The sequence below is a fragment of the Petaurus breviceps genome, unplaced genomic scaffold, assembly GCF_028583685.1.
Source record: "Petaurus breviceps papuanus isolate PSGF00001 unplaced genomic scaffold, PetGlider_PUasm1.0 37, whole genome shotgun sequence".
Lineage (NCBI taxonomy): Eukaryota > Metazoa > Chordata > Mammalia > Diprotodontia > Petauridae > Petaurus > Petaurus breviceps.
The window spans coordinates 32,309,798-32,337,526 of NW_027186296.1; the positions used below are offsets into that span (position 1 = coordinate 32,309,798).

The window sequence follows — 27,729 nt, forward strand, 5'->3', positions numbered from 1 at the left end:
CATGGACATCAAGTCCTATGGAGTCAGAGTGTCTCTGGTGCTCACAGGGCTTGCCTAAATTAGAAGTGAAAAAGAAAGAAAGAAAATTAAGGTGAACTGAGAAACAAGATCCCAAGCACAAGTAATTTATTAGTTAATCTAGCAGTAACCAATAAATTGGATCAATGGCCTCTTTCAATGAGCAAAGACCAAAAGGGACCTTAGAAGCCACATAATTCAACCCCCTCATTTTACAAATAAGGAAACTGAGGCTCAGAGAGGCTAAATGATTGCTTAGGGTCACAGGATATGAATGCTAGTCTTCTACCTCCAGAGTCAGCGATCCTTTTGCAGGATTACTCACAGGATAGCAAAAGGATACTGGAAGCAATGATAATAACAGCTGTCGCTTACACAGCACTCTAATGTTAAAAAGGCATTTTTCCCACATTCCTTTTTTGATCTTCACAACACCTTGTGAGGTGGATCCTGTAGCTAGTATGACCTCAGTATCAGAAGCTCAGAGGGGAAATGATTTGCCAGGGTCACGTGGCTAGTAAGTATGGGAGTTATGAGCCCCTAGTTTGAATTCTGCCTCTGTGTTCAGTGCTTATGCTGGACTTGGAGTCAGGAAGACCTAAATTTAGATGTGGCCTCAGACATTCACTTGCTGTGTGACCCTGGGCAAGTCACTCAACCTTTATTTGCCTCCATTTCCTCAGCTGTAAAATGGGAGAAATAATAGTACCTCCTTCCCAGTGTTTTTGTGAGGATGAAATGGAATAATATTTGTGCTGGCACATAGTATGCACCACAGGAATTCCAGTTATCATCATCATCATCATCTTCACCATATTAATAGTCTGTGCTTCCTATCAAAAAATAATACTGAATTTCTAAAGAAATATGGAAGATATTTCTGGGTGGAAAGGCTTTCTTCCTAAGGCAAATGATATCATGTGGGTGACCACATTCTACTCCCCTATATAGAGTTAATTCTCTTCAAAGAGATCCCCTGAGGTGAGAAAAGGGTCTACAGAAAGGAGAAGCAAAGTCACGGACTGAGCTCCCTCCTGCTCCTGTTCTTCCTCTCCCTGGCTCCCAACAGAGCAGTTCAGGAGAGCTGGAGATGTTTTGCTTGAGGGTACCCTTTCTAATCAGGATTGGGCCCGTGGTCTGACCTCCCTGATGGGCACTCAATAAGTGACCCAGAGAGACCCTGGAAGAGAATTGCCTCCTGCTGAAAACCAGGATGTGGCTTTTTCTCCTCCCAGGCTCTGAATTATTCATACACTGAAAACACTATTAATAAATAATAGATCACAGGAAAGCAAAAGGTAGGATTGGGCAGTTTGTTTCAGTCTGGGTTTTAGCCCCCACATGTCTGGGCCTTGGTTATTTTCCCTATGAATCCTCAGTGTATGACCTATGCTGTTTGCATTTTCGTAGAAGCAACTGGATTCCATTATGGGCACATCTAAGAAACAGACAGAAGCAAAGATACACACACATCCACACTCAGCCACACAAGCAGAATCAGGACCTCAATTCATCCTTCTTCAAGGTAGTCAGTATGGTATAGTGAAAAGAACCCTGGACTTGAAGATGAGACCCCTGCTGAAATCCTGGTTCTAACACTTACTTACTAGCTATGGATATGGATATGGTTGTAGAGATAGAGATAGAGAGACAGAGAGAGAGAGAGACAGAGATAGAGATAGATGTAGGTCTGTATCTGGGTCTGGGTGTGAATGTCCTGATCTGCAATAGTAAAGGGAGTATGACCATCAAGAATTCCTTGCACCAACCAAATCACATTTCCTAACTCCTCTTCCCCCCTCCCACCTAATAAAAAAAAAGAATAGAGATGAAAATATTTCATGGTAAAAAAAAATAGTACTTTGAAAACCTTAAAGTAGTATACAAACATGAGCCATTATTGCTGTCATTATTGTTGTACAAAAAATTAAAGCATGGTCTTTGTCCTTCAGAAGTTTACCCCTTAGAAATTTTACATGATAACTTTGCTGTATATTTGGAGGGAATAGCAAGTGGCAGATCTGCAGTTTTGCTCGTAATCATCTTTTTTTTTTTATTGTACTGTGTTATGTGAGTGCTTGTTTTATTCCTTGAATTGAAAATAAAACTTTAAAAAATCAATTAAATACTGAGTTCTAAAGTTGGAGGGGTCCTTAGAGGTCATCTAACCCAACCCCCTGATTTTACAGATAAAGAAACTGAGGCCCAGGGAGGGGAAGTGACTTTGCTCAATCATCAAAGGTAAGATTGAACCAACTCTAAGTAAAACTGAGAGACCACATGGTGTGGTGGAAAGATCCCTAAAATGGGAGTTGAAACTAGATATAATTACAGGTTCTAACATTTATTCACTAGGCCATTGACAAGTTGCTTCCACTTTCTGAGCCTTTTTGTCCTGTGTTAAAAATGGAGATGGGGTAGGGGAGGAAGACTTGGACTAGACATTCTTTTTGAGCTCTAACATTTCATGATCCAATAAGAAAATTAGAAAAGATAGATTGGGTGAGGGCTTTAATATTCAGGGGGAAGGCCTTATGGAGAAGGAAGGTATTGGACTGAATCTTGAAGGATCGGTAAAATTTGAATTGACAAACAACATTAGAAGTTAGGGTGTATCAGGCAAGGGGAACAAAAAAGGTGAGGGAGACCAGCATGACTGGAGTAGGCACATCTGGTAGTAATGAGGGGTTGGAAAGTCAGACAGATCATGAAGACCTTTGAATTCTAAGAAGAAGAGATTGGGCTCAATGTATATGGGAGTTGTGCTGGTAAATGTTTGCCATCCAGATCTCCATTAAAAAAAAAAAAGATATACAGTATGTACTTTTAAGTTCAATCTGTATTATTAACATTCTCTTTCATTACTTTCTTAAGTCTAAACAATAAATGAAGCCCAAATTTATAGTATTTCCTGATTTGTGAGATGTAAAATCTCACATTGAAAATTTAACAATTGGCTCTCCCATGGGGCGGCCAGGTATCACAGCAAGTAAGAGCACCAGCCGTAGTGTCGGGATGACCTGGGGGTTGAATCTGGGCTCAGACACTTAGCACCCACCCAGAAACACCTGGCTGTGTAACCTTGAGCAAGTTACTTAACCCCAATTGCTTTAAACAACAACAACAATTGGCTCTCCGTATTAGAACTGGTTCCAGCACAGTCCCTGATCTTAAAGTAATTAATGATCTCCCCCATCCCATTTTAATGTCCACTCTCCTTAGTTCTGCCCTTAACTTTGAACCTCCCTCCCAATTTGCTTCAAGATAATTATTGCATTTGAAACTCTTTCTCCAGTCCTTCATCACCATCCCCTCTTAGCCTCTTCTGGGACTTTGCAGAGTGAATAACAATAATAATGATTGTTTTTATTAATAGAGTATTACATGGCCTATAAAAAAATCTTACATTTGTTACCAAATGGGAACACCAATAACAGCCAATAGACTGGCACCTTCTCTGCAACTTTTAATATTAGGGAGCATTCTAAAGTACCAAGAGGTTAAGTGACCAGCCCAGCGTCATATAATCAATGTGTATTAAAGGCATAACCTGAACCCAGTTCTTTCTCACTTCCAAACTGGCTCTCTATCCATGCTTCTCCTATTGAGAGTAAGTAATACAAGTGTGATTTTCCATTATTTACAGATGAGGAAACTGATGACCAGAAGGTGAAGTGATTTGTCCAAAGTCACATCATTATTAAGTAGAAGAGTTGTATTCAAAACCAGATCTTCTGACTCTAAGTTCAAGGAGGGCTCTTTCTGGATATACCACAGCTATCCATGTAGAGCCCAGTGTTTTGATCCAGGATCTGGATTGGCTCTGTAATATTGTATGAATTATTTAGCTCTATTTTACATCAAAGAAAATGAATACCCAGAGAGGTTAGTCATCCCTGCCCTTTCTCCTGAGGTCATTATGATGATCTGATGAATGAAAATCATAGAATTACGGAGCAAGAAGAACACTCAGAAAACATTAGGTCCAATTTCTTCACTTTACAGATAAGGAAACTGAAACCAGGGGAGGTTAAATGACTTGTCCTTGTGGGCAAGATGGGAACACAGGGAATAGATGATTGGAAGATTCTGAACTGAAACTGAAACAGCCAAAACTGGCTGAAACACTGGACTCAATAAATGATGGATTGATGGTAGCCTGAAGGGAGGTCTTAGAGTATCCTGGGGCTTTATGCTGTTCAACAGAACAGAATTTATAAATGGCTTGGATGATGGCAGACACTTATCTAATTTGCACATGCCTTCCATATTGTAACTACCTAAGAAAGGTTTCTAGAATTGAATGGCATGAGCTAGGAGGAAATGCTTACAGATCAGATGATAAAATTCAGATCCAAAAAATCAGCAGAGACTAGAATGATGGGCCAAATCTAATAAAGTTAAATTTAAGAGGGATGAATTCCTGAACATGGGTTCAAAAAAATATAAGTACAGGATGGAGGCTATATGACTACAAAGCAATCTGTATGAAAAAGCTCTGAAGCTTTTAGTAGGTAATAAGGTGAATATAAGCCAGCAATTTTACTTTAAGGGCAAAAAAATCTAATAGGATCTTGGACTCCATTAATGGAAGTACCAGTGTCTACAAATAGAGACTGTTGCTAGTCCCCAAAATTTCCTTTAGCCACTTTTCTGATTACTGGGAGAGGGAGTAAGGGGCAGCTAGGTGGCGCAGTGAGTAAAGCACTGGCCCCGGAATCAGGAGGACCTGAGTTCGGTTCTGGCCTCAGACACTTAACACCCACACAAAAAAAAACTAGACATGTAACCTTGGGCAAGTTATTTAACCCCAATTGCCCTTCAAAAAGTCAAAAAAAAAAAGGAAGAGGGAATAGATTCTGGTAGGAGTTGGGGAAGAAAATGGGACCGGGGGAAGTTTGTAAGAGCAAAGTAAGCTCAAAACAAGAAAGTCATGGTGCTGCTGTACTCCCCCTGGTCAAAACAACTGTGGAGAACTGTGTTCAGCTCTGAGTACCACATATACAGACACTTACTGATTGGAGTACATCCAAAGGAAAGTGACCAGGATGATGAGGGACTCTGCCCTAAAAGGACGTGAATTCGATTTAAAAGAGGGTTATGATCAACCTCTTCCAACATCAAAGTGTTTCTTTGTAGAAGAGGAATTTAACAGGTTCTATTTGGCTCCAAAAGACAAAACTAAGACCAAATGGTGGAAGTTCCAGGGAGACAGATCTGAATTCTATTTAAGGAAAAACTTCCTAACAATTGTTGTTGTTGATTAGTCATATCCAACTCTTTGTGACCCCATTGGAGTTTTCTTGGCAAAGATACTAGAGTGGTTTGCCATTTTCTTCTCCAGTTCATTTTACATATGAGGAAACTGAGGCAAATTGGGTTAAGTGTCTTATCTGAGGTCACAAAGTTAAAAAGGATCTAAGGCTGCATTTGAACTCAGGTCCTTCTGACTCCAGGGCAGGCACTCTGTTCACTGCGTCACCTAACTACCCTTCCTAACAATTAGAGCTGTCTAAAAGTATATTGATAATTGTAATAATAATGATAATAATGTCAAGCTTAATGGGAAGAACATTTTAATGGTTTTAAACCCTTAACATCTACACCATATCAGTCTTAACATAGACTTTTTGAACTATAACATGGACCATAATAGCTTTGTAAAACATCCTAACAAAAACCAGTACAATACTATCGAATCACAGGGCCCATCACCATAACGCAACCATGAAAAGAATGATACTCCCTTGTCAAAATGAGGAAGAGGACTGATAAGTATTCTCAGAGCACATGATAAACAGGTTAAAAATTTTGGAAATACTTTTAGAACAAACAGATATAATTTTACCAAGCAAACTTAAAGGGTGACAATAGGAATACATCACCTCTAGGTGGCACATAAGAAATAAATAAGATCCAATAGTAGAATCAAAAGGCCCTCCATGAGTGATAGTCACACAATCTCAATGAACAATAAATAAGTCAACAAAGAAATGTTGAACAAATGGCTGAGGCATAGAGATTTGTTTATAGAAATAGAGGCAATCCAGGACCACTTACCATGTTTTTACAGGCTGCAAACTTTAGCCATGGGGTGGCTAGGTGGCACAGTGAATAGAATACCAGCCCTGGAGTCAGGAGGACCTGAGTTCAAATCCTGTTTCAGACACTTGACACACTTACTAGCCATGTGACTTTGGGCAATTCACTTGACCCCAATTGCCCTCCAAAAGAAGGGGGGGGGACTTTAGCCACTACCAAAAATGTAGCAAGACATGACCAGAGAGTTAGAGTTACAGATCACATATTCATTATTTTTCATAAACAGATGACAAATTTCCATACTGCAGATACAAAATTCTTGAAGATTCAACAATCTATACTACCACCAGGCCATTATCACAATTGCCCAGACATGGAATTGACCCATAAAAATTTTAAAACAATGATTTTAATAGTTATTGCCAGGGCAAATACTGAATCTCAAAGTTACGGGATTAAAAACTCTCAAAATATAAAGACCTAGAAAAAATATCACAATAATGTGGGAACAAGATAAGGCATATACTATCCTCATCTTCTAATCTGCTACTAGAATTGTTCTGAAGACATTGTCAGTAAACCTACAATGAGTTAACATTTATTCAATTACAAGAAGCCGTTATTTTATCAAACTATGCGATAGTCCAAAGAACAATAAATATAAAAGATAGCAACTTGTCCCATGACCATCTCCATCTGACTTGATAAAAATTATTAGAATGAGATAAATATAAGTAATAATGATGACAATAATGTACAGTACAGTAGCATTGAGAATGATGGACATGGAGTCAGGAAGACCTGAGTTCAAATCCTACTATAGACACTTAAGAGATGTGTGATACTGGATAAATCACTGAACTTTTCTAAGCCTCAATTTCCTCATCTTTAAAATGGAGAAAATAGTAGCACTTACCTCACAGGGTTATAAAGATGAGGGAGCTAATACACTTAACATGTTTTGCATATCTTAAAGCATTATATAAATATTAGCCAGAGGCAGCTAGGTGGTGAAGTGGATTGAACACTGGGGCTAGAGTCAGGAAGAAAGACCTGAGTTCAAATCCAGCCTCATACTTATTAGGTGTGTGACTCTGAGCAAGTCACTTGACCTCAGTTTGCCTTAATCCAGTGGAGAAGGAAATGGCAAACCACTCCAGTAATTTTGCCAAGAAAACCTTAAGGTTCATGGGGATATGACTGAATAACCATAATATTAGCTGTTATCATAAAGAATAATAGCAGGATATCAATTTGTCCTAGAAGTCACTATCTAAATTCCTTAAAAAACAAGATGAGAAAAATGAGAAGGCATTCTCACCATCATCACAACAATCTACATTGACATAACAAATAGGGTTTCCTAAGGTTAAAAAGTTGGCAAAGTGCCTCATATGCTATCTCGTTGAAACTTCACAACCTTGTAAGACAGAGATAGTAGGGGCAGCTAGGTGGCACAGTGAACACAGCACTGGCCCTGGAGTAAGGAGGACCTGAGTTCAAATTTGGCCTCAGACTTTTGATCACACTTATTACTAGCCATGTGACCTTGGGCAAGGCACTTAACCCCAATTGTCTTGTCTTCCCATCTCAAAAAAAAAAAAAAGATAAAGACGGGAAAGACATTTTAAAAAGAATAAGGGTTTTGCTGGTGGTCATACAGACCACCACCAGTGTCAGAGGTGGAATTTGAACCCACTTCCAGATCCTGGCTACCCCTCTATTCATGATGTAGTGAATTCCTTCAGAGCCTAGGTGACATCCTGAAGAAGGAGTTCCTATTAAAGGTTCTAATTGAACTAGGTGACTTTTAGGTACCTAGAATAGTCCCTGCCCATTCTGAGATGCTAATGAGAAAAACAATAGGGTGTCCAAGCTCACACCAGTATTTAGCATCAGATCCAGTGTTGTGACTCAATCCAAGACTCTATCTGCTCTAAACTAGTTACCAAGGAGAAGTAAAAAGCTACTGAATGTTAAAATAATCACCTATCACCATTTCTTATGTCTGGCTTTTAGCAATTAATTTTGTGGCAGATTATTAAGGATCATATAATGAAATATTGCAGCCTGGAAGGGATCTTTGAGTTCATTGAGTTCAACCCCCTTATTTTATAGATGAGAGAAAACTGAGGCCCAGAGAGATTAGGCAATTTGCTCAGGGTCTCACAGCTAGGGAACATCTGTGGTAGAATTCAAACCTCATCTTCCTGACTTCAGGTTCAACTTGTCACCCATTTCACCTTGTTGCCAACTATCCAGCATCATAGAGAATTGCTGTAGGGGTCTACAATGGTCCTCTGAGCCCTTCTCACTGGAACCCCACGTCCCTGCATGGCTCTTCCCTCCACACTCCTTCAGATATCCCTACCAGGAGGAGTGCCAGGCTTTCTAGATAGCACTGTCCCGGTCACACGAGGAGGAGATCATCTGCCTGGCATTTTCATGCATAATTCATAATTCACCTAATTAATCCCTTCAAGCACTCTAAAAGGGAAGACAACATGAGCAGCACTGATTAGGGTAGAGAAGATGAAAAGGGAGTTCTGTGAGTTCATCCCAAAAGCCTGAGCTAACATGTATTTCCACCTACCCAGCTTGTTGCTTCTGGGCCCTGGCCCCTAATCTCATCATCTCTTTTGGGTTTGATCCATTAGGGGGAGTTTTTCTGACTCTGTCACTGAAACCCCTGCTGTCTATCCATCCACACTCCAGGAACTTAGGCCCTGTCACTTCTCCCTCGCAGCAAAACTAGCAGTAAAAGTTGTTATCTGGGCCAGCAGTAGGCTCACACTCAGAGAGAGAAAGAAGGAAAGGGAGAGAGATTTTGGCTTCTGTTTCCAGTGTTTACAGAGACACGTGAAGGGGGGGAAGGGGCGGGGTGGAAAGAGACTGCTGAAGATGTCTGCATTTCATAAGACACGCAAACTATGTAAGTATTATCTCAGAGTTGACAGTTGCGGGCTAAACAGAAAGAATAAAGCTTGTCAGAATAGCAGCACAGAGATAGCTGCTCTAACCCACAGAAACCAAAACCACACGGGGCGGCTGGGGGGGAGGCTGCTAATGCTGCTGCTACAGTCAGATATTTCTAAACTCCAACAGTCCATTAGGAGGGGTTTTTTCCCCTTTCTTTTTTGCTGTAATACTTTAAAAGACAGCAGCTCACAAAAGAGCACATTGAATAAAAGGCAAACATTTGGAGAAAGATGGCAAAAAGCAAGACAGCCAAATCCAGTGGAAAGAAACCAAGTGCTATTTTCTTCTTCTCTCTCTTCCTCCTGTCTTTCCCTCCCTCCATTCCTTCCCCCAGTGTCTTTCTCTGTCTTTCTTCCTTCCCATTTCCCCCACTTACTTTTCTCTCTCTCCCTTTCCCATGACCATTTTCTCTACCTCTCATTGTCTCTTTCTCTTCTCTCCTTTCCCTCTCTCTCCTTCCCTTGCTTTCTCAAACTCTCCCCCAACTCTTTCTGTCTCCTTCTGTTTCTCTATCCTTTTTCATCTTCCTTTCCTCTCTCTCCTTATCCTACTTTCTCAAACTACCTGTCCAAATTCTTTCTATCCCCCTTTCTGTCTCTCCTTTTTCTCTGTTGATCTTTCTCTGTTTCTACCTTCTTAAACTCTCCTCAGATTCTTTCTGCCTTTCTCTGCCTCTCCTCTTTCTCTCTGTTCACCATCTCCTTTGCTCCCTTCTCTTCATTCTCTACCCACTCCCCCACTGCTAAACAAGCTATTCTGAGTTACTTTCAAAGCCAACAAAGAATGAAATGAAAAAAAAAAAAGATGGCCTTGCTTTCATGTACAGGGCCCCAAGCAACACTTCCTTTTTGATCTTGAAGGGCTGGCCTGCCTCCCTGTCAGTCTTCACCTCCTGATGTGCCAGGCATTGGGTCAGTGAATTGGTCCCTTGGCAGCAGACCCTCTGCTCTCCTGAATCTGCTCAGCTCTACCTCAATCAGAAAGTCCCTCAGCAGCTTGTGTAACCACAGTGCTGCCAGATAAGTGACTTACTTGTCACTTAGCATACACTAACTACCTTGTGCAAGAATCACCGTGTGTGTGTGCCTGCCCAAACTCCTCTTAACTCCAGCAATTTCTACTTTTAGTTATTTCCTATTTCTCTTGTATCTATTATCTTTGTATATATATTTTTACATGTTGTTTACCCCCCTTAGATTGTAAACTCCTTAAGGGCAGGGACCATCTTTTGATTCTTTTTGAATCCCCAGGACTTAGCACAGTACTTAACACATAATTAATAAAAGTTTATTGAATTGAATTATTTTGTGTCTCAAACTTACTTGAGGGCAGGGACCTATTTGATCTAATACAAGGCTAGACACATAGCAAGTCCTCAATAAATAAATACATAGTATAGCTGGAAGTGACCTTAAAGGTCATCTATTCTAAACCTGTCATTTTACAGGTGAGAGAGGTTGACTTGCCCATGTCAGAAGCAGGATTTAAACCCAGATATTCCTGAATCCAGGTCCAGCTCCCTGTTTACTGCCCAGGTGTCTTGGGATTGGTTTATCCCAAGAAGCAACTGTGCTACAGGGCTTACCTCTCATTGGCCAGCTGCTTCCAGAGTGCCACAGCGCAGGGGCACTGTCCCTAGGTATGGCATATTGAAAGAACTATAAATATTGCAAAGTAGCTGGAGTTTTGCTTTCCAGGGCACTGGAATTCAGAGGAGGTTAGTAGCATCTGCATTCCTTTCACAGGTACAAACCATTGGGCTGAACCCATGGATAGCAAGAAGAATTAGTTAAAATAGGAATTTACCATGACAAATGCAATGGAGAAGCATGGAAAGATGTACATGAACTGAAACAGAATGAAGTAAGCAAGCGTCAAGAAAACAAGATATACAATGACTGCCATAATGTAAACGGAAAGAACAACCACAAAAAAAAAATCAAAAGTGAATGTTACAAAATTATGAAGAACAAGCATCACTGGAGAGAAGAGATATGAGAAGGCACTTCCCCCACACACACACACTCCTTTGTGGAGGTGGGAGGGCCACAAATGTTGAACACTGAACACATTTTCAGATTTTTTCCATGTAGTAATCACTTGTGCTGATTTTCCCCCCTTATTTTGTCTTTAAAAATACTATTTGTCATATGACATGGCTCTCTGGGAAGATGAAGAATACTAGGGGAAATTACAGTGATATAAATAACAAAAGACATCAGCAAAAACTTATTTAAAAGCAAAAAAAAGTGGAAAGTACCCAACAGCAGAATTGTCTTTTTCTGTGACCTACCCCCAGCTCCAGAGTTTCTGACTTCATTTCCCATCTCCCTAATCCCATTTTATCCCACAGTAGGCCCAAGAGTGTTCTAGGGTACTCGGTCCAAGAGCCAGACTTGCCAGATAGAGCTCTGGTAATTGAGGTGATTGCCCTGAGGCTCTGTACTTTGGGGGAACCTGTGTTGCTATGGAAAGTACATGGCTGGGCATTGACTCAGAGAGACAGCTGACATAGGAAAAAGAGGTTACTCTCTCAGGTGGTACTACAAAGACGTAAGGCTCATAGACCCACAATCAGCCCATCAATTTCCACCTATTACCAAGCAAAGCAGATAAGACTTCCTCTCCTCTCTTTCTTTCCCTCCCCCACAGCAAAAAGAGAGTTGTGTTGTCTGGGCCTCTTTTTCTCTTCAAAGCTGTCTTTGATGCTCATTTTAACCTGATTTCATTTGAATGTAATTTTTAGAAGGAGGGGAGAACGTATAGTGACTCACTTTAGATCTTTTATACTTCTCTCCATAAATTTCCCTATCTGGGGAAAATCTGGAGGTGGGAGAACCTTGCCCCACCAGACATTCCCCCAAGGAAAGGAGACTGATGTAACCAGTGCCCCTGAGCACTCAGATCTGTGGCCTGGTATCCTGGGACACTCCTTCCAGTGGCCTGTGTCGAAACCCCATTTCCCAACTTCTTTGATCATCAGCCCCAAGTCTGAGCACAAAACAGTGGGGAGAAGTGAGCAGCAGTAGAAATTATGCTGGATTTGGAGTCAGAGGATCTGGGTTTGAATGCTAACTTGGCTATTTCCTACTTGTGTGACCTTGGGCAAGTCTCTTAATCTTAAACCTCAGTTCCTCATCTATAAAAAGAGAGAAGTGAGCTAGATGCCTTCCAGCTCTAAATCCATAATCTTATGACCTAAATTACCTTATGAGTTGTAGATTTACAGAGGACCTGAAGTCCTATTCTGCTGCATGTTGTGACATCAGGTATATTAGTTATTTAGCCTCTCTGGGCCTCAGTTCTTTAATGTATAAAATTAAGAAGTTGGGCAGGATGACCTTAAAAGGGCTCCTTTCAGTTCTAAATCTATAATCTTATGACATTATGGACTGACTGGCATCTTTCAGGCCTCTGTCCTCTTCTCTTCAGATGACTCTTATTCATGGAAGGAAATAATAAAAAGCACTCCCATTCATACAAAGCTTTACAATTTGCAAAGTGTTTTTGTACATATTATCTCATTGGATGCCCAAAAATCTGGTAGGGTGGCAGGGCTGGGTTGTGTGGTACTTGGTTCCAGTTTCTCCCTCCATCTCTCAGGCTCCACATCTCTCGGCTGGTTTCCAAGACTCATTTTGCGAGGGTTGCAGATAAACCACAGGCAGTGCCTTTCCTGTGACATTTGAGGCTTGCACTTCTGCCTTTGACTGAGGTCAGGCACACAGAGAAACTTCAAAACACACACACAGCACCCAACAAACTTCCTTTAAAAAGTGAACATCATCTGTGAAAGCCTCAGAAAAGAGGAAGCATGGCCTGAGGAGAAAAGAGATAGGGACAAGACATACAGATGGGGGCTCGGCTCTAATGCTACCCCACCAGGTGGCTTTAGGACAAATCATTTTATTCTCTTTTTCCCCCAATTTTGCTTTCTATAAAAAGTGAGATTGTTAGGTAGCAGTGAAGATAGATCACTGGACTCTAAGTCAGGAAGAACCGAGTTTGAATCCTGGAATGCTCACCAGTTATGTAACCTGGGCAAATCATTAAATCTCCCTCAGTCTCAGTTTTCTTATGTGTAAAATGGAGATAATAATACAACTTCCTTCACAGGGTAGTTGTGAGGATCAAATGAGGCAATGTATGTGAAGTATCTTGCATACCTTAAAGTGAGATATAAATTTTAGATATGATGATGATGATGATGAATGTAAAATGAACTAAGACTTGGTAATAACCATAGTCTTCTCATACACACTAAGGATATCAAGGATTTAGGGCTTGTGTGTGTATATGTATCTTTTAAAGATTTTGAGATTCCTAGAAGAGGAGCATTATTATGTCATATTCCTCATCAGCATAGTCCATTGTCAGGCAAGATTCTTTGAATAACTTCTCCTACCTGATGCAACTGTTTTATACCCAAGCCAGGTCAATAGTCTTCATATATTGCCAGAGGTCAGCTATCTATGAATATTGAGTACCCAAATTCTCCGGAGATTTTGTCATCCATTCTCCAGGGAATTTCTTCCTCTCCTCTCCTCTTTTCTCCTCTCCTCTCCTTTTTCCTCCCCTTCCTTCCCTTCCCCTCCCCTGCGCTCTCTCTCTCTTTCTTTCTCTCTGTCTCTCTGTCTCTCTCTCTCTCTCTCTCTCTCTGTCTCTCTCTCCACTTTCTTCCCCTTGCTTCCTCTCCCCTCCTCTCCTCTCCTTTTCTTTTGATTCTCTTGTTTCTTCTTGTGGAATTTGAATCCACATTATTTGATCTGAAACTAGAACATCAATGTAAATTTTTGGAGTCTGACCAGGAGTTATTTCTATCTAAGCTGACCTTCAGATAGTATGACATAGGCATTCTCTGTGTTCCGTTAACCTTGTTGACAAAAGCACTCTGTCTTTGTTATTAAAAGTAAAAGCTTCTTTCATTTTTATGACAAATGACATCATGGATCTCACTGGCTAGGGCATTGCTTAGTACCATTAGAAATGTTAAGCTTAGCACCATTGGAGATATTATTGGAGGGCTTCATTACAAAATTCGCATTTATGGGAATCTCACAATTTACCATTTAAAAGACTTCCCAGAATGCAGTGTTAGGTTCAATGGCAATATAAGTATAGACCTTCTTACCAAACTATTGATTCCACTTGTGAAATCTGAATCTCTGAGCAATTGAGCAATGACCAATGATTCTTGGAAGAAGTATGCTTCTAATCAGCCCCAGAAGTTCCTCAAATTGCTTCATCAAAATATGTGTACTAAGATATCTCATTCTGGTATGTGGGTCCTCAACTTTGCTTCAAGATAAAAGGAAAATATTTTTGACACCTACCTAGGATGTTAATTAGCTAATCTAACATGCTTCCACATGCCACAGGATGCCCATTTTAAGTACCCTTATCATTTCTTGCCTAAATTATTGTAATATACTCTTAGCTGATTTCCCTGACCTCTCTCTAATCCTTCCTTTGCACAACCAAGAGATTAGTCCCTTTTATGCATAACTCTGAGCACATCACTCCCCATCTCAAAAACCTTCAGTCATTCCCATTGCCTACAAAACAAAATACATACTTTTTATCCTGGTATTTCAGGTCCTTGACAATCTGCTGCCAGCACAACTTTTTTACTTCACAATGCTCCTTTTCAGACAAGGTATACTCAAGCCAAACTGTACTATTCATTGCTCTTAATCTGGTCCCTATCCTGCTCCTCCAATTGGCTCTGTGCATACTCTACTTCACTTGAATCTTCTTACCAGTTTTCTTAACTCACTCTCAGACAATTTTTCTTGGCTCTCTCCCTGCATTCCTCCTCTTTGGTGTTTTTGGAAATCAGGCTTGCCTCTCCAGCTGAGATTTCCTTGACTCCCCTCAAACATCCTCCCAGCCTTCTTGGAATTGCAGAAAACTGTATAGTGAGTACATCACTATGTCGGAGTCAAGGTACAGTGTGTCCAACTGTGGCTGATCAGACCAACAGGAGCTCAGAAGGCTCTACCACAAGACAGGAACAAATAGTCCATGTGAGCATTTGGAGTAGAGATGTCTCTAAATTTGTACATCTTGAGGGGTGGAGCCAAGATGGCAGAGTAGAAGCAGGAAATTCCATGAGCTCCCCCCAAAACCACCTTCAATACCTATAAAATATGACTCTAAACAAATTTTAGAGCTACAGAAATCACCAAGTGACAGAGAGAAACAAATCTCCCGCTAAAGGCAGCCTGGAAGGCCAACAGAAAGGGGCTATCACACAGGGCTGGAAGCCACATGGTTCTGGTGGTAGGGCAGTCCCTACCAGCAGTGGCCAGAGCAGATTTCAGGAGAGTGAATCACCAGTAGCTGTGGTGGTTTCCAGACTTCTCAACCCATAAATGCCAAAGATAAAGTAAAAGGTCAGTGGAGAACTCTCTTGGAACAAGGTGGTCAGAACAGCCAAGTCCAGCCCCTGCCCTTAGGACAAGAGGTGGCAGAGGTGCAGTGGCTATAGTTGCTGCTGGCATGACTGCCTCCAGAGCTCCTGGCCTGCAGATCATAGGGGGACCAAGTGACCATTCGAAGGGTAATCACTCTTGCTTTAACCTGCTTGAATCTGGGTTGCTATCTTTGGCAGTGGTCCTAGGGTGAGAAATGCCAGTGTACCAGTGTGATGTCTGTAGAGAGAGCCCCCTCCTCAGACCTCTGACAACATTTGCAAAAACCCCAGCAATATGGAACAATACTCTCCATGCTGGAAGCAGAGTTCTACTGTGGCAAAGAACTCAAAAGTCAAGTAAATGACTGGCAAGATGAGCAAGCAGAGGAAGCACAAACAGACCATAGAATCCTTTTGGGGGACCAAAAGGATCAAAGCAGGGAACAGGAGGAAGACAATGAAGTCAGAACTCCTATATCAAAAACTTCCAAGAAAAATATGAGTTGGTTACAGGCCATGGAGGAGCTCAAGAAGGATTTTGAAAATCAAGTAAAAGAAGTGGAGGAAAAATTGGGAAGAGAAATGAGAATGATGCAAGAAAATCATGAAAAGAGAGTCAGCAGCCTGCTAAAGAAGACCCAAAAAAATACTGAAGAAAATAACACCTTAAAAAATAGACTAACTCAAATGGCAAAAGAGGCCCAAAAAGCCAGTGAGGAGAAGAATGCCTTAAAAAGCCTAATTGCCCAGATGGAAAAGGAATTTCAAAAACTTACTGAAAAGAATAACTCCTTCAAAATTAGATTGGAGCAAATGGAAGCTAATGACTTTATGAGAAATCAAGATATCATAAAACAGATCCAAACAAATGAAAAAATAGAAGGCAATGTGAAATATCTCATTGGAAAAACCACTGACCTGAAAAATAGATCCAGGAGAGATAATTTAAAAATTATTGGACTACCTGAAAGCCACAATCACAAAAACAACCTAGAAATCATCCTTCAAGAAATTCTCAAGGAAAATTGCCCTGATATTCTAGACCCAGAGGGCAAAATAGAAATTGAAAGAATTTACCAATTGTCTCTTGAAAAAGATCCCCAAGGGGCGGCTAGGTGGTGCAGCAAATAGAGTACTGGCCCTGGAGTCAGGAGGACTTGGGTTCAGATCCAGCCTCAAACACAACACAAAAACTAGCCGTGTGACCCTGGGCAAGTCACTTAACCCCAATTGCCCTCCAAAAAGCAAAAAAAAAAAAAGAAAGAAAGAAAAGAAAAGAAAAAGACCCCCAAAAGAAAACTCCTAGGAATATTATAGACAAATTCCAGAGTTCCCAGGTCAAGGAGAAAATATTATAAGCAGCCAGGAAGAAACAATTCGAATATTATAGCGACACAATCAGGATAACACAAGATCTAGCAGTTTCTACATTAAGGGATCAAAGGGCTTAGAATATGATATTCTGAAGGTCAAAGGAGCTAGGATTAAAATCAAGAATCACCTACCCAGAAAAACTGAGTATCATGTTTCAGGGGAAAATATGGTCATTTAATGAAATAGAGGACTTTCCAGCATTCTTGATGAAAAAAAAAAACAGAGCTGAATAGAAGATTTGACATTCAAATACAAGAAGCAAGAGAAGCATGAGAAGGTAAACAGGAAAAAGAAATCATAAGGAATTTATTAAAGTTGAACTATTTACATTCCTATGTGGAAAAATGATAATTATAACTCATGAAACTTTTCTCAATATAAGGATAGTTGAAGGGAATATATGTGTGTGTGTGTATATGTATGTGTGTATGTGTGTATACATACATATATGTTTCTATAGGATGGGTGTATGTGTGCATAAATACATATGTGAGTGTGTGTATATATATACATAGACAGAGGGCACAGAATGAGTTGAATAGGAAGGGATGATATCTAGAAAATAAAATTAAGAGGTTATAGAGGAATATAATGAGAGGAAATAGGAAGAGATAGAATAGGGTAAATTTTCTCATATAAAAGAGGCAAGAGAAAACTGTTACAATGAAGGGGAAGAACAGGAAGGCAAAAGGGAATGGGTCAGCCTTACTCTCATTGAATTTGGTTTAGTGAGGAAATAACATACATATTCAATCTGGTATCTTACCCTACAGGAAAGGGGGGGGGGGAGGGGAGGGGGAGGGGGATAAGAGGGGGAATGATAGAAGGGAGGAAAGATTGGGGGGGAGGGTAGTTAGAAGTACACACTTTTAAAAAGGGACAGGGTCAAAGTAGAAAATAGAATTAGTGGGGAGTGGAATAGGTTGGAGGGAAATATAGTCTTTCACAATGTATCTACTATGGAAACCTTTTGCATAACTACACATGTACAACCTATATTGAATTGCTTATCTTCCCAGTCGGGGTGGGTGAGGAGGGAGGATGGAAAAGAATCTGGAAATCAAAGTTTTAAAAACAAATGTTAAAATTTTTTAAATTTAAATTTGCACATCTTATGTTTCTTTAAACTACTGCAATTCTGCTTCGTGCATAAAGCACAGCATCTTCTTTGATGCAGGAATGCCATGCTGGATGATCTTGTGCTAGTGTCTCCCATGTCACTCAATCAATTCCAGAGTTCTCCAGAGAGACCTTAAGAGTGTCCTTGTGTTGCTTCTTCTGACCTCCATGTGAGCACTTGCCTTCTGTGAGTTCTCCATAAAATAGTCTTTTAGGCAAACACACTTTTAGCATTAGAAATTCCCTTCACAAGAAGAGATAGACTTAGTCACTAAGAAGTCACTGAAATCTCCCAAGAGCAACTGAGACCAAAAGAGGTGACAGCCAAAGTTGACAGACCTTTTAAAATGCCTCCACAGGCAATCAAAATGCCTCCTTTTCAACTCAGTTAACAGACAAGAACCAGTTACTGAATGTCCACACATGCTGAATGATCTCTCCAAGGTACTTCCCTTATATATTATCATGATTCTTCTAGAAGCAAGCTCCATAGCATTCTCTACATAGACAGGGTATATTAGCTGAGCAAACTAATGGGATCTTTGTATATGCCAGATCCCCCATTAAATCTGGATAACAGTAGTTCTGCTCTTCCCCTTTACCATTCTGCCTATAAGTGGCTGGCTGATTGTAATTTTCTCAGCCAACATTGCCTCTGATGAGGATCTCCACAGCAAAACTTAAAGGTCTTCTCACCAGTTCTCATCTTGAAACTCCTTCTTTTCTCTTTTCTCCCTGGGAGGGTCTCATGCATTCTAACCCAGCATTCTGTCTCTGCCAAAGATAGGGAAAGATGACGCTATCCTCAAAAGTGGGGAGTATGAACTGAACTTCCTGAGTCTCATTTAATCTATCATAGATCTATGAAGAAAGACTGTGACGTTATCTTCCATGAGCTTCTTCATTGTATGACTAAACATACTATCTACCTGACATTGTCTTTGCCTTTGTTTATACAATTATCCATTTAGTGGAATGTATTTTTCTGTTCCTATTTGAAACACACCCATCTTTTAAGATCGGACAGCTGTCTTCTTTGTAAAGGATGCCTTCATCATCCAGGCCAACAGTGATCTCTCCTCCCTTCTCTAAACTTCCACTGAGTTCTTTACCATTTGTAAACTCATTTGGCCCAGAGATTGTATGGTCAGAAAAAAAGCACACCACAAACAGCCTCTGACTTCTCTTACATTCTCATCTTTCAAAGTTATTGGACTCTCCTCTTATTGCTTAATTTCAGGTGTATATATCAAATCCCTTCATAACCCAAGCCCTTTCTATCTTTCCAATCTTCTCACAACTTACTCCCCAACACATACTTTTCGATTGAGTGACCCTGGCCTCCTGGCTGTTCCACAAACAAGTCACTCCATGTCTCAGCTATGGTTTTCTCTCTGGCTGTTGTAAAGCTAAGCACTAGCAGCTTTCCAAAAGAATGCTATTGTGAACAGCTTTTAAGATTCTGATTACATAGTATAGTTAACACTCTATTCAATAACAAATCAGAACAAAACATTCACAGTAAATCAAGGTACAGCATTCACAATGTTATAACTTATCACAGATAATCAAATTACAGCATTCACAACAACTTATCACAGAAAATGACAACATAGTTTTTGCCACAGTGGTCATACAGTTTTGAACAAAGTATAAGCATTTAGTCAATTAATCACTAAGTAACTGAGTCATTCAATCAACTCAAACATTCAGTCATCCTTAAGTAGGCTTGCCTCCTTAAGGGTCACACAATACAATAGTCAAAGTTCTCCACTCTTGGGGCACACTAAGTTACAATATCAGTCACTACTCAGCACTCTCTTAAGGGGTAGTGTAAAATACACAGGCCATCCACCCCTCAGTCACAAATAAGTTACAATCTTAGTCAGTATACAGTATCCAAGTAAAATCTTCTTTCAGCTTGACTCAGGGTAGTCTCTCAGATTCCCTGGATCCCCTTCCATGGTCCCAGATCCAATCTGGATTCACCAAACTGACATCTGGGTTCAAAGGCAGATAGCTCCCAGGTCCTTGTCCAGCTCTCCATGCACTTCCTGTTCCATGCTGAAGCTCACAGTGTCTGTCTACCTTAAATCCTTCACAGTCTCTGTTCCTGGGAAGTAAAGGCTTAACAAAGCCACAGACAGACTCATAAAAAGTACCAGCATCACAGTCATGCTTCCTCAGTCTGTGGCAGCCCCAGCTGGCCCTTGGATGTCTTCAGCAGCTCCCAAAAGCTCCAGATGGCCCTTGGAGTCAGCAGCTCCTCAGCAAAAGCTCCAACTGGTTCCCAGAATCAAAATCACTTCACCCAGGTTCCCAAAATCGAAATCATTCTCTCCAGCCTTGGAGGGGAGGTGGGCGGGAGGGGGGCTTTCCTCTTCTTCCATCCAGTGGCAGCAGCTTCTGCCTCCAGGAAGCTTGCTCCAAGATCTGTCTGACCCAGCAGGGGCTTCATAGACACAAGGCATTAGCTCCTTCCTGTTTCAGCCAACCCCTTCCTTTACGTCAGCAACAGGAGTTCATACCTTCTGTTTCTTCAACAGAGGCTTGATTAATTACTAAGTGCTAAGTACCTCTCAGCTTAACAATACAAAAGTAACTTCAAATTTCATTACTATTACAGCTGTACCCCCATTCCTGGAATGCTTTTCCTCCTCTGCTCTGACTACTGACTACCCTGACTTCCTTTAAGTTCAGACTAAAATCCCTCCTCCTACAGGAAGCCTTCCAATATTGCTTTATATATATTTTTTCACATGTAGTCTCCTCCATTGGATTATAAGCTCCTTGAGGGCAGTGACTGTCTTTTGCCTCTTTTTGGGTCCCTAGCATTTAACACAGCACCTGACACATAGTAGGTGCTTAATAAATGTTTATTGACTGACTTTATTCTTCTCCATGTACTCTACAATCCACCAACATTCACACTGGCCTTCTCACTGTTTCTCATCCACAGTGAGTGTCCCATCCACCAACTCCATATGTCTTCACTGCCTCCTCCGTATCTGAAAAGCTTTCCCTTCTCACCTTTGCCTCCTAGCTTCCCTTCATTCTTCAAGATTCAGTTCAAACTCCACTTTCTGCAGGAGGACTTTTCCAGTCTCCCCCACCTCTCTATGCCTTTCTTCTGGGATTACCTCCCATTTTCATTGTATACATTTTGTATATAAATAATTGTTTGCATGATATGATGCCTACCCCATTAGAATGTGAGCTCCTTATGGGTTGGAACTGTTTTTTACTGCTTTATAACACTAGCAGAGTTAACACTAACAGGACAGAGCCTGGCACCCAGGATTAAGTGCTTAATAAATGCTTATTTATTGATTGATTGATCCATCAATTGATCAATTTTTGTCCCTCATTCATTGTTAGTTCCTCTAGTCTTATGTTTTGGGGATCTTTTAAATATACTTCTCTCCCTCCACCTCCCTTGATCTCTACCCCAGCCCCACCCCCAGCATTTAGGACAGGACACATAGTCCACTCTCAATAAATGTTTGTGGAATAAATATAAACATCTTGAGGATAAATGAACAAATTCATTTTGCTAGGGTCTGAGTTCACAGAGGCAGCAGAAGAGCTAGGCTGGAGCTGGGCAGGGCTGAATAAAGAAAACCTTGCTGCTCCATTATCCATCTGTCTGATCCATCTTGGCACTCACAATTGAGGCTGTTATGCTCCCATTGTCCTTAGCACTTTAAAAGGCCAGCACATCTCAAGGAATCTTTCCACGGAGACAAGCTAAAATAATACATTTAGACCTGCCAAACACAATCACTTCTGTCTGTCAGGCTCCTGCAAATAGCACTTCTTAGCGGAGCTCTCAGAAGATATGGTTCCAAACAGCATGGGTGCAATCATACATCAATAGAAGAGAAACATTTCCCCTCCTCCCCTTCCCAATCCCCATAATTGTGCTTTAAAATTGCTCCTGTGTTCCGGGAAGAGACATCACGATACCTGTTGCTTTCTAACTCAAAGCCGAGTGCTGTGACAAAATGAGGCTAAACACGGCAAAGTTATTTTGATTTATTTCTGAATGTTGGAATCTAAAGCTTGCTGTAGGGATTCAGCCATGAGAATATGATCTGATAAAAATGTCTCCTCACTGTTTTAGCTTTTCTTTCTTTTACTTTTTTTTTTTTTTTTTGAGGAGGGCACTCAACACTAAGCCCAATTTTCTATGGCCCTTGGCCACCTACCGTATGTGTCTTTGGGCAAATTACTTAACGTCTCTGAGACTCAGTTTCCTTCCTGTAAAATGAAGTCATTTGGCTAGATGACCTTTAAGTCCCCTTCCAGTTCTAAATCTGTGATCTCATTGTCCCTTTGTTTGCTTCAGAGTACAACTCCTTCCACCCCCCCCAAAAAAAAAACCTAATCTCAATATCCAAAATTCCCTTATTAGCTGTTTTTTCCTTTGACTTTCCATTGCTGTGGGCCTTTAAAAAAAAAAGTGAATCCCCTGTGAAGTTCCTGGGGAGGTAAGGTTTTATGGTTTTCATAGTTTCAAGAACATATTTTTAAGAAGAAAATGTCTTTTTTTCAAACCAAATCTCCTGATTTGGGGTTTTGAAAATAGATAACACATTGGATAGAGTACTGGGCCTGGAGTCAGAATGATTCATATTCCTGAGTTCAAATTTAACCTCAGACACTTGCTAGCTATGTGACTCTGGGCAAGTCACTTAACCCTGTTTGCCTCAGTTTCCTCATCTGTAAAATGAGCTGGAGAAACAGTATCTCTGCCAAAAAAAAGCCCCAACTGGGGTCATGAAGAATCATACACAAATGAAAAACAAATAAACCACAACAATAACACATTAGGCCCATAAACATTAATCTGAATGGATTTTGGTAAGAGAATCAGTGTTGGACCAGATGACTTAGCTTTAGCGCTTTCATTTAAGAGGTAGAGAAACTGAGTGCTAGAGAGAAGAAAAGTATGCTGTGTTTGGAGAAGAGACTCCTTTAAAACCCAAGTACTTTGAGTCTCATAGACCTGTATGTACAAAGCCTTCCACAATGCTTGGCACATAATACGTGTTTAGTAAATGCTTACTGATTGATCAATTTACTAGATTTCTTTGCTCTGTCTCTTTGGAAGAGAGAGTGCTGGAGTTGGAGTGAAGTTTCAGCTCTGATTCTCCAGTCCCTGAGCCCTGGCTTCTATAATATGTAAAATAATGAGGACGGATTAGATGACTTCTAAGCCCCTTTCAGATTGAAAGCTATTTCTACCCCCTCCCCCCACTTAGTAGTATTTTATTTTTTCCAATTACATGTAAAGATAGTTTCCAACATTCACTTTTATAAGATTTTGAGTCCCCAATTTTTTTCTCCTTCCCTTCCTTCCCTCTCCCTTCCCCAAGATGGCATGCAATCTGATATAGGTTACACATGTACAATCATATTAAACGTATTTCCACATTAGTCATATTTTGAAAGAAGAATCAGAGCAAAAGGGAAAAACAATAAGAAAGGAAAAAAAAACAGAAAAAGTGGAAATAGGATCAATCCTCATTCAGACTCCATAGTTCTTTCTCTGGATGCAGGTAGCATTTTCCATCATGAGTCTTTTGGAATTGACTAAGATCATTGTATTAATGAGAAGAGCTAAGTCTATCAAAGTTGATCATTATACAGTGTTGCTGTTACTGTGCACAGCATTCTGGTTCTGCTTACTTCACTCAGCATCAGTTCATGAAAGTCTTTCTAGGTTTGTTTTTTTGCTTTTTGGAGGGGGAAGGCAGGACAGTTGGGGTTAAGTGACTTGCCCAAGGTCACATGGCTAGTTTTTGTGTTAAGTGTTTGAGGCCAGATTTGAACTCAGGTCCTCCTGACTCCAGGGCCAGTGCTCTATTCACTGTGCCACCTAGCTGCCCCAAGTCTTTCTAGGTTTTTCTGAAATCTGCCTATTCATCATTTCTTATACCACAATAGGATTCCAATACATTCATATATCACAACTTGTTCAACCATTCCCCCATTGATAGGCATCCCTCCAATTTCCAATTCTTTGCCACCACAAAAAAAAACTGCTATAAAAAAATATATATATATATATATATATACATGTAGGTCCTTTTTATAATCTCTTTAGTATAAGGACCTAGTATTGGATCAAAGATCAGTTTTGCAGCCCTTTGGGCTTAGTTCCAAATTGCTCTCCAGAATGGTTGGATCAGTTCACAACTCCACTAGCAATGCATTAGTGTTCTGATTTTCCCATATCTTCTCTATCTTCATTTATAATTTTCATTTTCTGTCATATTGAAAGTTATATTCTTAAAGAGAAACCACAAGACCACAAGGAGAGAGCACAAAATAGAGGTAAAGGACAAGAAAAAAGCATAGCTCTCCCTGTGACAAGCTTCACTTACTTTACACTTTTTGCCATGGGCTATCCCTAATAATGAAAGCAAATGACCTCATATTACTTGTTTCTTAAGTAGCCTCTTACCTTGGTCCTGACCCTACCACCCAGTCAGACAGCTTCTAGAAGATCCATGTTAGGCAGTGTCCTGAGAGATAGTCTTGTGCTGCATTCTGATATTCTCTCCCTATCCTATCTTAAACTCTCTTTTTTTTTTTCTTTATTTTTTTTGGAGAGGGGAGGGCAGGGCAATTTGGGGTTGAGTGACTTGCCCAAGATCACATGGCTAGTAAGTGTTAAGTGTCTGAGGTCGGATTTGAACTCAGGTCCTCCTGACTCCAGGGCCAGTGCTCTTTTCACTTCGATACCTAGCCACCCCATCCCTATCCTATCTTGCTCCCAGCTGAAAAACTCATTTGGTAAAAGGGACTAAGCTAGTGAGTGGAAAGCTAGAAACCCTCTACTTTAAGAGCCATTAGAGAAATAACATTTGATCTGTAATTACCTATCATCGATGAAATATCTCTAATCTAAGAGGATGAGTTTTTTTTTTTTAGAAAGCCCCCTCTTTTATTATTCTTAGTAGGGGGAACATAGCCCCTTAGTTTACTCTTGCTGGCTTAGCCCCTTCCCCCTAAATACTGGTTACAAACAAGACCACCACAAAGAGTTATTAGTTATGACTAATATGGAAAAGGTTCTACATGATTACGCATGTATAAATTGTATGGGATTACTTACTGCCTCAAAGAGAAGAAAGAGGAGGAATAGAATTTGGAACTCAAAACTTTTTTTAAATGTTTAGAAATTGTTTGAACATGTAATTGAGGGAAAATTATATTAAAATGTGATTAGGAAATATTTAACAGCATAAATAAAATATAAAAAGAAGTATTGGTGAATAAACCCATATATCCAAGCAGAATAGCGAAATTATATCAGAGAAATTCTATAAATGAGAATAAACCAAGGAATACACAAGGATAAATGAATTATTTAACTAAAATTGAGATAGATTGTCAACTCCAAAAAGAAGAGAAAGAATGATCTCACCCCAAAAGGGTCCACTCTCAACAGGCGTTAGAGTTGTAAGGCATAGGAATATGATGAGGTTGACTTTCTATCCATGCCCATCTCTCAGAGGGTTGCAGTCAATTCAAAATTTCAGACTTTTTATCAGTTTCCTCCCTTGGTATCCTCTCTCAAATTATATCTATGACATTCAAATAAGTCCCATGGAATAGTTACATAGCATTACATTCAACATTCTCTGGGCCAGTCAGGTGCCTTCTCCTTCTGTATGGAGCACAGGACTATCTTTCAGGGCACTGCCCACAGGAATGTTGCATTCAAGTTACTGAGGGAAATAACAGGGAATTGAGGACAAGTGGGTTTGTGGGGAGAGACAGATTCAAAGCCACAAAGTCTCACCTCTGACATATGACTGTGTGACGCTAGACAATTCATTTATCCTCTCAGTGTTCTAGGAAACCCTAAGGCTCTAAGTTGCATTTGTAGAAGGAAGTTCCCTACAATAATAGAATCAAAGGTCCAGTCCCTAACTCACTCCTAAGGTAGGAACTGGGAGTCCTGGTTTCCCCAGGAGATGACATCTCACTGCAGAGAGAGCTTCCTCAAGAGGGATCTGTCTGCCTTTCTACAAATTCTAATCTCTTAACCCACCCCTCCCATCCCCAAATCTATTTCTTTTTTCTCCTTCTCTTAAGTTTTCATAGCAGATCAGGAAAGATCAGGACTTGTAAAGAAATGAGGGAGAGGTTCCTTATTGCCTCTCAAATAAAACACAAAGTCCTTCAGAGTCAGGCTGCAGCCTACCTTTCCAAATTTATTGCACATTATTCTCCTTCAAACAAACTTCCCTACTTATTAGTCCCCCAAATTAGAACTGCATCTCCCACCTCCATGACTTCTTTCCACAGGCTGGCCCCCTTGTACTCCTTCCTCAGCTGTACCTTTCAGACCAGCTTCCTTCAAGCCTCAGCTCAGGTCCCACTGCCTAGGGGAAAGCTTTCTTGATCTCCTTAGCTGCTAGTGCCCTCTTCCCCAAATTATATTGCATTTATTTATCTGTCTAAATGTCATGTCCCCTGAATAAAAGGTAAAGACTTGGAAGGCAAGAGGTCAGTTAGGTGGCGCAGTGAATAGAGCACCGGCCCTGGAGTCAGGAGGACCTGAGTTCAGATCCGGCCTCAGACACTTAACACAAATACTAGCCATGTGACCTTGGGCAAGTCACTTAATCCCAATTGCCCTCCAAAAAACAAAACAAAAAAAGACTTGGAAGGCAGGAACTGCTTGACATTTTGTCTCTTTATGTCCATTACCTAGTATATACTTTTTTCATAGTGTTTTGCATATGCTTGTTAAATAAATGAATAAAAATTGGAGTAAATGAGAGATCCTTAACTTGGGGTCTATAGACCCTCAGGGGGTCTGTGGCTACATTCCAGGAGGTGCATGAACTTGGGTGGGAAAAAAAATAAATCTTTATTTCACTTTATTTCCCTCCCCCACCACCACCAACTTGGTAATCCTATGTGTTTGATTTCATGCAATTTAAAACATTATTTTGAGAAGGGTTCCATTGGCTTCACCAGACTGCCAAAGGGGTCCAGGACATGAAAAAGGTTAAGGACCTCTGTGTTCTGTGGTTTCCAAGATCTTCTCTAGCTGTAGCATTCTAGAATCTTGTAAAAAGTTAAAAAGATATTTTTATCTCCATTTTACAAATGTGGAAACTGAAGCCAAGAGAGGTGATATCCCACCCAGGTCACACAACATAGTCTGGGGTCAAGCCAAGAACAGGACCCAGGCTTCCTGACTCCAAATTCAAAGCTCCAATCTTAGATTGTACTGCCTCTGGCACTCATAGGAAAATTCATAAAGACTATCATGGCACTAATATGGAAAATGTACTATACTATTGCACATATATGACCTATATCAAAGTGTTTACTGTCTCAAGGAAGGTGAAGGCTAGAGAAGAAAGGAGAAAATTTGGAACTCAAAAAATTTTTAAATGAATGTTAAAAATTATCTTTGTATGCAATTGGGGAAATAAAATATTATTTTAATTTTTAAATTAATCTTAACTTTATTTTTAAACAATACTGTCATGGCAAGGAATACTATTCAGTAAATGAAGCACCCACTATTTAATTAGACTCAGCTGAACCTGGTTAAGAGGAAGGGAAGTGTTTTCCTCAGCTAACAAGCTCCTCACCCACAGTACTGAACAAGGATGTTATGTTGGTGCTATTGTTAATGGATGTTAATGATAATGACAGCTCCATCAGGGTATCAACAAGGTTATTTGTCTCTGGCACCAGCCAGATATATTAAAATGTTCCCACTTCTCCCTATGCAACCTCTACTCCAG

General features: G+C 40.4%; 1 long non-coding RNA gene across 1 annotated transcript in view; it reads right to left on the minus strand.

Moving 5' to 3' along the window:
• The window catches only part of LOC138168522 (uncharacterized), a 178,609-nt gene that overhangs the window by 74,250 nt on the left and 76,630 nt on the right, over window positions 1–27,729 (minus strand). The gene's annotated exons all lie outside the window — the stretch shown is intronic.